The following is a 10562-nucleotide window of genomic DNA, read 5'->3' on the forward strand; positions in this document are numbered from 1 at the left end:
CAAAATGAAGATTTATGGAAGTATCCTTTGAGAAATATAGAGCATTCACGTTATGAAGGTCACTGCATTCATGGTTTAAAAAATTAAGGATGAATATCAGGCATCTTTTTCCTGAAAAATTCCTCATAATGTACGCAAGACTGACAGGTGGACCAACATTTCAGTCTTGACAAGATAGAAAACATCTCTCAAAGAAACCCAATTCGAAATTGCCACAAACAATAGTGTGGGAATTCTGTATTAAAACTACCTCTTTGGTAGTGTTTTGTGGCCTTCATCTTAGTGTTTACTTTGAAATAGTACATACATGTAGATAAGTATGTAAAGAGTTACGCATGCAGAAACATTTTGCCTTTTGTATGCTCACTACTGTGTGAGACTGTTTCTGAAAACACCAGGACACCAAGGAAAGATATGATACTGAGCCAAGCTGGTGTGTTTGTTGTTCAATTTAGTACAGAGTATTAGAGATTGAGAGATGAATCGTACTCTTATGGAAAGTGATAAGAAGCATATTACAAATAGAGATACATTTTGAAGTAGAATGCAAAATTCCTTTGAATTTTTGAAATGAACCTCAGGCTCTTGAAGAAACTTGAGCTTTTGAAAAGATGCTTGGGGTGAGGCATTCAGGTTCAGAAGGATGCTCGTTCTGTCTTTTCTGCTGTAAAGAATAATTTTCTTGGAAAGTTAGAGAAGGAAAGTTAGACAGCTTTCAGTCTCTACTGGCTTTTTGATTGTGTAATTAGTAGTGAGGTTTCTGTGATGGGACTTAAATAGAAACTGGACCATCATTTTGATAAGATGTTATAGAGTGAAATCATGTAGATTTTTATTTGAGTTCAGCGAGATTGAAGTTCTCTCCAACTTCTAGATTTTATTAAACTAGATGTTTTGTTACTACTTTAAAGAAATAAAATTTTACATGTATTTCCAGTACTTTGATCCTGTTTTTCATTTCTTACATGATTATTTCAAAACTTAGCATAGTAATCTCTTTCAATACTTTTAATTTCTTTAATAGTGATATGTATATAAAATCTGTGTGTACATATTTGCATACATCTATGTATATATATGTATGCTGGGTTACTTTTCCATTTCTTTAAGCAATGTATTTGAAAAGCAAACACCGATAAGTTCCATAGTAGCAGTAGTTTACATTCTTTAATTTCTATAATGTTGTATACTATTTAGTTATTTGTAACATGAAATACGTCAAAATCTTTTGTTTTCTAACATTTTACAGATAGACACTAGCTTTATTTTCTAGCTCTCTGCATTGATTCTTTCATATTTGTGAAGAATAATGAAAGGATTTGTATTTGCAGGAATAGTGTAAACTGCTAAACAGTTAATAGTATGTGAATGCCTATCACTTCTTATATTCCCATGTAATACACAATGGGTGCTGCAAATAGAGTGTAAGGAGCTCAAGGCTCACTGCGAAGGCTTGGTGCCTTTTTTCAGACTAGAAATTAGTCATTAATAGCTCAACTGTCTTCTGATAAATGTTTTACAGAGACGAGGATAAACAGAAATCCCAATGAATGTTTTGAAGGACCTAACATCTTTGAATTTGGTCCATTACTGATTATTAAAACCTTTTTTTGGTTAACCAATGTCACCATTAAAATAAATTAAAATAACAAATAAATAAATGTAATCTAGCTAAAAAAATAATAATAAAAAATAAAGCCTTTTTTTTTTGGTCTAATTCTCTTGCTGTGCCTGACACCTAACTGAAAAGTAGGCACCAGCATGGTATGGTTGAATACCAAGCATAACAGGATTCCAGAGCCCAAAACATTGTAAAATTTTCTGGTTTCCCCACAATGCTGGTGCTCCCATTGTTCATTCATGTGTGTGCTTGTGTGTATATATGTGGTGTTTGCAGTGCTGCTTAAGAATCATGATTCTGTCTGTGCCCATGCTATCCTGAACAAGTCTGATCCCATCCGATTTCAGAAGCTAAGCAGGGTCAGGCCTGGTTAGTACTTAAACAGGAGACCACTTAGGAAGACCAAGTGCTGTAGGCATAAAAAATTAAAAAATAAGGGATTATAAGCTGACAAGGTCCTTGCAGTCTGTGAGGTCAACCAAGGGTTGCCTCGCCTAAAAAATAATTATAGAAAAGAGAAAGAAATATGATTCCTAATGACAATGATAATTTTTAAGAATTATAAAACTTTAGTTCCACCGAATTATTTTTAATTAAAAATTATTAGGGTAACATTGATTAACCAAATCAAATAAGTTTCCAGTGTATCAACTGTAAGTCATATGGATATATTGCATTGTATGTTCACCACCCAGAGTTAAATTTCCTTCCATCACCAAATATTTGACCCCTTTTACCACCCCTGTCTACCTCCCCCCTCCACAGAATTTAAAGTGCAATAATTGAGTCTTCTTGTTGATTGAAGTTGAAAGTGTGTAAACTATTTCATGGCATGAGTCATTTTTATAAATTTTCTTGCCAGGAAAATGCAGACTATCACTAAGATCTCAGATTACACTATCAGTTTGAAAGTTTCTTAATTTATATGTCATCTTGGAGTTCCCTCTCAATTATGATATCTTATGATTTTTAATAGGAAATATTTTTTACTTATTTGAAAATCATGACTGTCGATTTCTTGTTTCATCAGCACTTGTTTTCCTCTCTAGAATGAGATGGTAAAGGCAGGCTCATTATTTGTTTTGGGTCTTTCATATATTCAGGGTCTACCATAAGTGTCTGAAGTGGTCTTAGTATCCAGGATTTAAAAATATTTTGGGCATTTTCAAAATATTGAAAATATTTGGTAGTCAGTGCATAAAAATAATATGTACAATGGAATAGTTATTGCTATGCTTATTTAATTTTGGAAATAATTGTGTTAGCATAATGGAATTTGTCATATTTAAATTTTTTTAAATTATGATTTTTTTCAGGAGGTGTGGGATGCAAATTATTAAAATTCATACCTCAGGAAAAAATTAGATCGATCCATTTTTTAAAAAAATTAAGAATGAAAGAGACTAGACCTGATCAGACTGAGGCTATTAAAAAGAAATAGAACACAACTATACAAACTAATGCTAAAACATATACTTATCAAGCCCATGGAGGATTTAGTGATAATTTTGAAGAAATGAGATAAAGAAATGGACAAAAACATAAAAAAAAAACCTCTCCTGACCATTAAAGAATTATTGGGAAATAAGAAAATGTATGAGAACCATCAACAGAATTATATAGCATATTATTGCTACTAACAATAATGATTTAATACTCTTAAACACATACTTTGGGTTTGGAACAATGTTTTAAATATTTTATGAAATAATTTCCATAAAACAGTAAGATAGATACTTTTTTTATCTCTATTATACAAGAATGAAGAAACTGACACACAAGAGGTTAAGTAACTTGCACTTTGTTTCACAGTTGGAAAATGGAGAGAGCATTAGAGATATATAAATGGAAACATAAGAAGAGGAAACTAGTTGGAAAGCCTTTTAGTTGTTCAATCTATTGCTCCACTAAATTTAGAAGTCACTGTTTGCCCCATCTAAACTTAATGCAGTAGTTATATTGGGATTCATTAATTTTAATATACAAATAACAAAACAATTTATCTTTGACAGGTAGTTTTTAATTTTTTATTAACGGATAGATTGTTCACCTTCCATGTGAGGTCAGGGAAAGAAAAGCATCTGCTTTTTGATTCTGAACTGTGATTAAGGGCCATGATACATCAGCTTTCAAGGAAGTATATATTAAGTGTATTGAGACTACTAAGTGAGATTCTTCTGGAGCCAAATTCTTTTGGATTGCTATGAGATTCCATCATGCCTACCCACATCTTCTCCCTTCCTCCTCCCTTTTTCCCTCTTCTTCCCCACTCCCAATACATTATGTAAATATAGGGTTAATATTGTCTGAATTTGATCACTCACAACCCTGATGACATAGTGCTAACCCTTGGCCAAACTTGAATGGAATATTCTAACTAGCAATTGAGAAATTTCTGAAAGCTGATGTATAATGGCCTTAATCAGATACAGGATACACCAGGAAGCAGCCTATACACCAGCAAGCAGTTTTTCAGCATTTATATATATATATGTGTGTGTGTGTGTGTGTGTGTGTGTGTGGTGTGTGTGTGTGTGTGTAAAATGTTAAGAATGATGGATTATACCTGGTTTACTTGGAGTCAGTTTCTATTATTGAAACCAGTCATGCAAACTAGTTTTGTCTACCTGACTAGGAGTCATATAAAAGACTCCTTGGATGACACTAACCTTTTACTGAGATCAATGCATCTCACTTTCATCTGAAAATGAAGCGCTTCTTGTAAGATTGAAGAAGGATTCTGAAAGTTGCGCTTAAAAGTATCAGACTTCTCAGAAGTTTTCCTGTGGTTTCTTTCTCTTGTATCTTTTAACTTTTAATTTATCCCAGACTAATACTTTTGTCAAAAACCAGTGGATAGATACACAGTGTAATACATAGTAGTGAAAATAAAGGAAGCTGAAGCTGACCTTAGCTTATAAGTATATAACTGGTTCCCATACCCAGATCTCTAAAAATGCTCTTTGATTCTATGGTGCTAGGTGAAGGTTTCTAGTTCAAAAAATGAAACAAATAACAGATCAAACAACAACAACAAAAAACCATGTTCTAAGTTTGCTGATAAGAGGTTGTGTGTGTGTGTGTGTGTGTGTGTGTGTGTATTTTCAGTCTTTTTTTCTTAACCTAGACCAAGTCAATTGATCTTTAATAGGATTTTGATGGCTGTCACTATGCCAGATGACCACAGGTCTTAAAGAAACTCAGACTTCAATTGCAGTATCTGGCTGCCCAATAAAAATACTAGCGAATGAGGATGGGGGTTTAGGGCAGATTTTATCTAAATGTCACATCTCTGTCTTTAGAAATCTGATAACTACTGGTTCCTGATAGCCCTATATTTCCCTGGTTTAAAAATTATACTGCCTTCTACTCTATTTAACTTAGTATGTATTCTAACTTATCCATTGATTGGATTAAATGCTGTTATTTTCTGAACATCTTTTAAGCCTGCTTTCAAAGTTTCTGACTTTCAAAGCCAGGACATGGTGCTTTACAAAGGTGTATTAAAATTTTGGCAAAAGTTCTGTTTACTTGCAATAATGTCTAATTAATAGATTCTTCATACTTGCAGATAGAATATTTTAATAAACAAGAGCTCAAGAGTCTAAAAGTCCTTTATGACCATAGCAATCATTATAGTACTTTGTCTATTGCTATCTCCAAGATTTTAAAAATAATGATAATTATTAGCAGGTTAAAAATTTATCAGCAATTATGGAAATTCTTAATAGGAAGGGTAATATTTATTTTTAATATAGTGACTATTCTATGCCTATGTCAATATTATGTAGTTATATGGGAAGGTTGCGACTATTTTAGACATTGGGTGGGATGTGGGAGATTATATTTTCCAAAGTTGGCTGCAGCAATTATCTCTCTGTCCCCTCCTGTGTAACTGGGTGGGATTTTAAAAACTAACAATAATTTATAGTGTTTTAACTAATAAAGTACTGTAGAAGTAATACTACATGACTTTTGAGGCTAGGTCATAAAATTTGATGCTGCTGTTTTGTGCGCTAGGATATTCACTCTTGAATCCTTCAGTCTATTCTGTAGATGATCATGCTGTGAAAAAACTAAAATTAGCCAATGCAGAGAAACTACATAGAAAAATTTTGAGCAAGGATTTAAAGTAGTCTGTGATCTATTTCTTTTCTGATTAAGAGATCGGAGGAGATACTTCAGGGGGAGGAAATACAACCCAGTCTAATTCCACTGTAAGTGACTGACACCTCATAAAGGGACAAAAATATGTTTTAAGAAAGGACCGATGTGTGGGAGGCACCTCAAGGGTGTTATGAGTATACAATTGCTTATGTTAAGTAAACCTGTACTTTGTGGTTTTACAAAGCATAGCTCCTTGGAGAATATTACATAAGCTATGCAACTCTCTTGTGTGTAAAATGGAGATATTTTATGACATAAATCTACCCGGCTATGTGAAATCTGCATACTTCACTGAGAGCTATCTGTGCCCCTTTGATTCCTTGTATCTTTGCAGTTATTAGTGAAATTTTGTACTAGGTAAGATTTCTGATTTGTTTGATTCTCATTTGACAATCTAATGCTTTGTTAGCTCAGTTTGAAATGTCACATTGTCATATTGATATTGTAGTAAAAATTAGTATTATGTGAACTTTTAGTTCAGATTCCTTAAAACTATCTATGTGATCCTAGGTCAGTAAAATACTTAAAGAAAGGTAACATTTAATATTTTATAGTCCTCACTCTCTTTACCTTTATTTCTTAAAAGAATTCTTGGTGACATTCTCTTTCCTATTCCAAGCTGTATTCATATAAATTTTGTCAAGTCCCAAACTGAGATAATTTTATAGGTGAACTATCATATTTATAATATTAAGGTTTCATATCCTGGTACATGAATTTTTTTCCTTTCATTTCTCTGAGTGTCCTGTTTTATTTTTTATAGACATCTTTTTTACTTAGTTAATGCCTAAAGTTATATGTTAAGTTTAAAAGTATAATGCTGTTTTATCCCTTTTCACTTAAAATGTTTTATATTATTCAACAATTAAAATTGGTAATACATGATTTATTATAACAAACATTTACATATATTTATATAAAGAAAAAACAGCAATCTTTTTCATTGTCCCTGTACTAGTTTATGGTTCCAGTGACTGTCCTTTCACAACTTTAAAATGGTGTTATCTGATTTACATGTATCACATTTGCTTTGCTGGCAATTGGTGTTATACAAAATAGGTTTTGCTTTATAAATATAGTTTTCTGTCATTTTCAGGTAAATTTTCATTTGTAAATATGCTAATGTTTAGAATCATTTTTTAACTCTTTATTCTTTCTTGTTATTACATACTTTAGGCGTTAGAGAACAAAGTTGAAAAATTCTTGATTTTTTAATATTTTCTGATATTGGTAACATCAATAATTTGTTTCTTATTACTATAATAAGTGATACATGTATCTTTTTCAAAACTACCAAACATTTTTGTGATATAATTGGATAATAATTGAAAACATCAAATATATATTGCAACCAATATATACTAGAAAGACATAGTATTTGAATAACATATGGCAAGATAAGTTGTTAAATTGTCAATATTTATCATTCTTTCCATCTTAAACACTATTAGGTTAATAATTTTTCAAAATTGTATTTGTTTTGATTTTTTTCATATATAGGGTTTAAGTTGAATGTTCAGTGTATTTTCATATATTGAATATCATATATTAAGAAAATGCATAGACCTATTTATATAGTAATTTCTAAGTAGTCACTAATTGATTTAGATGTAGTTCATTTGTATGTTATCTAGCACTTTTGAAAACATTTTCAATGTTTTAGATTATTCGAGGGTTTTTTTTGTTTGGAAAAAAAATCTTGTTAATTGCATCCTGGTCAGTGTGTACTCTTGTATTATTTTAGGCATTTATTGAGATTTTCTTTATAAACCAATATAAAATCAATTTTAGTAAATACTTTTTGAACATTAAGAAAAATATAATTTTATTTATAGGTTATGAAATTAACTATAAATACGCACACACAAATGTATAAAATCAGCCTTTACAATGCCAGCAGTCTTCGATATATTGTCCATAGTCCCCTGAGGTACCTATCACTCTTTTCAGGGGTCCATGAGGTCAAAACTACATTTGTAGTAATAGTATAAAGTCATTTTTTTGTTATGTTGGCATGTAGATTGATGTTACAGAAACAATAGTAGGTATAGTGCCTGGCTTCTTGACATGAACTAAGGCACCAACCCACAACTCATGTTAATAGTCTTTTTCAGCACACACACTGTTCAAAAACAGCCAGTTGCATTTAAGAACATCTTGCTGAAGCAGAGAACATTTCTAATTCCATTAAATCTTTACCTTAGAATGGTCATATTTTTAATATTTTAATCAATATGAATATTTCAATACATATCCATATTTTTAATAAAGCACTTCTGCTGCCAACCAAAGTATGATGACATCTCTAAGAAAAACACTCATGTGATTGTTCGAGTCATAATATGAGATAGCTACTTATTTCATAGCATACTACGTTTGTCTGACAGAATGGCTGACAAGTAAAATGGTTATTCACTTATTGGTAGTTGATTTTCTTGAAAATAAAGAAAGTTAGCTTGCCATTGAAAGGGAAAATAACTAGTAGTACTGTAGCCAAAGATAAAAATCTTATCTTTCAAAAGAAAATTAGAATTTCAGAAAACTTGAATCTGCCACCCTGAACTTGATAGCTTCCCCATACTTAATAACTTTTCTGATGAGATATGTTCATTATATTAAAAGATGATTTTTAATATATATATATTTTAATTTGAATTAGTTTTGAGTATACAGGACATTGGTTAGACATCTATATAGTTCGTAAAACAGTCACCCCAATTGTTCCCTCCCTCCTCTTACCCTCCGCCTAGCCAATGTAGTCATTCTAATTGTATTCCCTAAGCCCTGGTCCCTATACCCGTGTCCATCCATCAGCTACTGATTTGTACTTTAACCCTTCACCCCTTTCTCCAAGCCCTGCAAACTCCCCTCCTCTCTGTCCGTCACCAGACTGTCCACTATATTTGTGAGTCTGTTTTTGGTTAGTTTGTTCTTTTTATTCCTTAGATTCTGCATGTAAGCGAAATCATATAGTGTTTATCTTTCTCTGTCTGACTTAAGTACTTTCTAGGTTCATCAAAGCAATATATTTTTCCACCCCCTTCCTTTTAGTTTGTGTCTTTTAATCTAAAGTGAGTCTCTTGTAGGCAACATGTAGAGGTTCTGTTTTCCTTTCCACTCATCCACTCTTTTGGTTAGAACACTTAATTCTTTTCTACTTAAGGTAGTTATTAATAGGAATGTAGTTGTTACCATTCTTTATTCCTGTTTTTAATACATGTTTTTCTTCTTAAAGAAGTTTCTCCAGCATTTCCTGTAATACTGGCTTGATGGTGATAAATTCCTTCAGCTTATTTTTGTCTGGAAAGCTCTTTATCTGTCCTTCAACTCTAAATGATAGTTTTGCTGGGTAAATTATTCTTGGTTGTAGATCTTGGGTCTTCATCCTGTCGAATATTTTTTTGCCAGGCCCTTCTGCCCTGCATAGTTTCTTTTTAGACATCAGCTGCCAGTCTTATGGGTTCTCTCTTACAAGTAACTATTTGTTTTTCTCTTGCTGCTTTTAATATTCTTACTTTGCATTTAACCTTTGGCATTTTAATCATGATATGTCTTGATGTGGGCCTCTTCGGATCCCTGATTTTTGGAATTCTCTGAGCTTCCTGGGGTTTTATGTCCATTTCCTTCTCCAAGTTAGGGAAGTTTTCCATCATTATTTCTTCAAACAGTTGTTCAACATCTTGATTTTCTTCATTTATGCCAATCAGACAGATATTCAGACCCTTAATAGCATCTCATATGGTCCTTAAATTATTTTTATAGTTTTGGCATCTTATCTTTTGCCATTCTGATTGAGTGTCCTTGGCTTTTCCATCTTCTAGATAGGGAATTTGATCCTTTATTCACTCTGTTCATTTAACATAACTCTCATCTCAAATAATGTATTTTTCATTTCAGACTGGTTCCCTTTTATAATTTCCCTTTCCATTTTTGTGTTTTTTAATCTCTTTGTTGAAGTTCTCACTGAATTTATCTGCACTTCTCAAAGCTTTATTGAGAATCTTTATAACCAGTGTTTTGAACTCTGCTTCTGTTAGGTTACTCGACTCCATTATATCTGGATCTCTGTTCTGTTCTCTCATATGGTTTCTGCTGCCTTGTCTTCCCATTGTGGCTGCCTTTCTGTGTCTTTGTATGTACTAAGCAAAGCTCCTAAGTCTCCCGGTCTTATTAGTGTGGATTTGTGAAGTAGGTGTCCAGTGGCACAGTCCTGAGAGGGGTTCAGCTACAGGCCAAATTTAGCATAAGCCTCTTTAGGGCCATCTGTTAAGGTTCATCAAGCAATCTACAGATGCTGTGCTTATAGTTGCCTCAAAAGGCCATGCTAGAAACAGAGGTCAGCTGCCTCCAGTGTGAGTCTAGGTGCTGCTTAGCAAGGAGAACTTGACTCACTGAGAATACAGCTGGATGTGGCTTAGGTGGGGCCACGAGTTGGGGGAGGTGGGGTTTCAGGGACTCCTCTGTGGGGAGAAACTTCTATTATCCGGTCTGATGACCTCATGACAATGGCTGGGATGTGTCTGAGCACTGGGAGAGGGGAGAGCTCAACAGAGAACAGTGGATAAGGCTGGCACTTCTGTACAGAGTGAGTTTCTGCTTGGCCCTCACTCCAACAATGTCTCCCTGTGAGTCTCTGGTGCCCCTTGTGCACAGCCTAATCGGCACTGGTGCTCAGAGCGAGCAGGTCTGTCACTGCAAAAATCTGCTCATGGCTGCTGCTGCTTTAAGAGGCTTCTGCCTCTGCCACAGCCTCAGTCTCAGCCACTCAAGACCA

At 33.4% G+C, this 10562-nt stretch overlaps 1 pseudogene; it reads left to right on the forward strand.

Annotated features, from left to right (window-relative positions):
* Positions 1–1920: 1920 nt before the first annotated feature.
* LOC118607034 lies at positions 1921–2039 on the forward strand (annotated as a pseudogene).
* Positions 2040–10562: the final 8523 nt, after the last annotated feature.

The sequence above is a fragment of the Rousettus aegyptiacus genome, unplaced genomic scaffold, assembly GCF_014176215.1.
Source record: "Rousettus aegyptiacus isolate mRouAeg1 unplaced genomic scaffold, mRouAeg1.p scaffold_m13_p_8, whole genome shotgun sequence".
In the NCBI taxonomy this organism is placed as follows: domain Eukaryota; kingdom Metazoa; phylum Chordata; class Mammalia; order Chiroptera; family Pteropodidae; genus Rousettus; species Rousettus aegyptiacus.